We start from the raw sequence: 2,810 nt of genomic DNA, 5'->3' as shown, positions 1-2,810 counted from the left end.
CCACAATGCCTGGCTATTTTTTGGTTGCAGCCATTATTGTTGTTTGGCGGGCCCGGGCTGGATTCGAACCCACCACCTTAGGTGTATATGGCTGGCGCCTTAGCCGCTTGAGCCACAGGCGTGAGCCAACATTTATACTCTACATTTAGTAAATTTAACAGGGTGTGGTCCCACCAATTACCCTCCCTCCACCCATCCTCCCCTCAGGGTGACTTTGACTTGCATTTCTCTAATTAGGGAAAATGAGCATTGTTTCATATGTTGTTAGCCATTGTCTGTCTTCCTTAGAGAAAGTTGTATTCATCTCTCTTGCCCAGTGGTATAAAGGATTGTTGGCTTTTTCTAAGTTTATTGAGTTCTCTGTAGATCTTAGTTATTAAGCTTTTGTTTAATTCAAAATATGCAAATATCCTTTCCCATTGTATAGGCTGTCTATTTGCTTTGGTTGTTGTCTCCTTAGCTGTACAGAAGCTTTTCGGTTTCATTAAGTCCTATTTGTTTATTTTTGTTGTTGTTGCAATTGCCATGGAAATCTTCCTCATAAAGTCTTTCCACAGGCCAATAGCTTCAAGTGTTTTCCCTACACTTCCTTTGAGGATTATTATTATCTTGTGTCTTAGATTTAGGTCTTTTATCCATCCTGAATCAATTTTTGTGAGTGGAGAAAGGTGCGGTTCCAGTTTCAGTCTTTTATGTGTGGATAATCAGTTCTCCAAGCACCATTTATTGAATAGGGGTTCTTCCCCCCAGTATATGTCCTTGATTGGTTTATCAAAGATTAGGTGGCTGGGAGATGTTAGCTTCTCTCCCTGTTTTCTATTCGGCTCCAGATGTCTATGTCTCTATTTTGGGGCCAATACCACACTGTTTTAATCACTATGGCCTTGTAGTATAGCCTAAAGTCTGGTAGGCTAATGCCTCCAGCTTTGTTTTTATTATTAAGAATTGCCTTGGCTTGGCACCTGTGGCTCAAGTGGCTAAGGCACCAGCCACATACACCTAAGGTGGTTCGAATCCAGCCCGGGCCCGCCAAACAACAATAATGGCTGCAACCAAAAATAGCCAGGCGTTGTGGTGGGCACCTGTGGTCCCAGCTACTCGGGAGGCTGAGGCAGGAGACTCGCTTGAGCCCAGGAGTTGGAGGTTGCTGTGAGCAGTGATGCCATGGCACTCTACCCAGGGAGACAGCTTGAGTCTCTGTCTCAAAAAAAAAAAATTGCCTTGGCTATATGGATTTTTTCTGGTTCCATATAAAATGATGAATTATTTTTTCAAAGTCTTGAAAGTATGATGTTGGTATTTTAACAGAGGATGGCATTGAATCTATAGATTGCTTTGGGAAGTATAGACATTTTGACAACGTTGTTGTCATTTGTTTTTTTTTTTTTGAGACAGAGCCTCAAGCTGTCCCCCTGGGTCGAATGCTATGGCATCACAGCTCACAGCAACCTCCAACTTCTGGGCTCAAGCGAGTCTCCTGCCTCTGCCTGCCAAGTAGCTGGGACCACAGGCGCCTGCCACAATGCCTGGCTATTTTTTTTGGTTGCAGCCGTCATTGTTGTTTGGCGGGCCTGGGCTGGATTCAAACCCACCACCTTCGGTAGATGTAGCTGGTGCCTTAGCCACTTGAGCCACAGGCGCAGAGGCTGTTCTTCCATTTGTTAATATCTTCTGATATTTCTTTTCTTGGGGGATCATAGTTTTCTTTATAGAGGTCCTTCACCTCTTTTGTGAAGTATATTCCTAGGTATTTCATTTTCTTTGAAGCCACTGAGAAGGGAATTGTGACCTTGATTACCTTCTCCTCTTGGTTGTTATTGGTATACAAAAAGGCTACTCATTTGTTGACATTGATTTTATATCCTGAGTCGTTACTGTATTTTGTGATCCCTTCCAGGAGTCTAGTTGAGTGTTTGGGGTTCTCTAACTATAAGATCGTATCAGCAGCAAAGAGGGAAAGTTTCACTTCCTCTGCTCCCATTTGGATGCCCTTTATTTCCTATTCTTGCCTGATTGTATTGGCTATTTCCTTTCTTCTGCTAAGTTTAGCATTAGGTTGATATTATTCCAATTTCCTAAGATGGTTTGTGAGTGTGCTGATACACTCTCTTTCTGTTTTTCGAAGGTAGGCATCTAGTGCTATAAATTTTCCTCTCAGGGCTGCTTTTGCTGTATCCCAGAGGTTTTGGTAACCTGTATCTTCATTGTTCTTATGTATGAGGAAATTAACAAACTCCTCTTTTAGCTCTTCCTGAACCCAACTATCATTCAGCATAATGTTGTTTAGTTTCCAAGACTTTGTGCAGGGATGAACATTATTACTGGAGTTCAGCTTTACCAATATAGCCTTGTGGTCTGAGAAGAGACATGGAATAATTTCTATTCCCTTCATTTTGCTGAGGTTTGATTTGTATCCTAGGATGTGATCTACTTCAGAGGATATGCCACAAGCTGATGAGAAAAAAGTATATTCTTTTGCTTTGGGGTGGTGTATTCTGTATGTCTATTAATCCCATTTGTTGTAGGGTCACGTTTTAAGTCCTTTGTATCCTTGTTTAGTTTCAGTTTAGAGGATCTGTCCAGTTCTGTCAGAGGGGTGTTGAAGTTGCCAAAGGTGTTATGAGATAGTATTCCTCAGAACCCTCAAAGTCTGTTTCATAAATCTGGGAGCATTTACGTTAGATGTATAAATGTTTAAAACTGAGATGTCGGCTCGGCACCTGTGGCTCAAGCAGCTAAGGCGCCAGCCACATACACCTAAGGTGGCAGGTTCGAATCCAGCCTGGGCCCGCCAAACAACAATGATGGCT

At 42.4% G+C, this 2,810-nt stretch overlaps 1 protein-coding gene across 1 annotated transcript in view; it reads right to left on the bottom strand.

Annotated features, from left to right (window-relative positions):
* Positions 1–2,810, bottom strand: part of KIF3A (kinesin family member 3A) — a 53,457-nt gene that overhangs the window by 16,750 nt on the left and 33,897 nt on the right. The window lies entirely within an intron of this gene.

Source organism: Otolemur garnettii, unplaced genomic scaffold (genome assembly GCF_000181295.1).
Source record: "Otolemur garnettii isolate 467f Iridium unplaced genomic scaffold, OtoGar3 scaffold00003, whole genome shotgun sequence".
NCBI classification, from domain to species: Eukaryota; Metazoa; Chordata; class Mammalia; order Primates; family Galagidae; genus Otolemur; species Otolemur garnettii.
The sequence above is the reverse complement of the archived record's forward strand: the minus strand, read 5'-3'. Positions and strand labels throughout refer to the sequence as shown.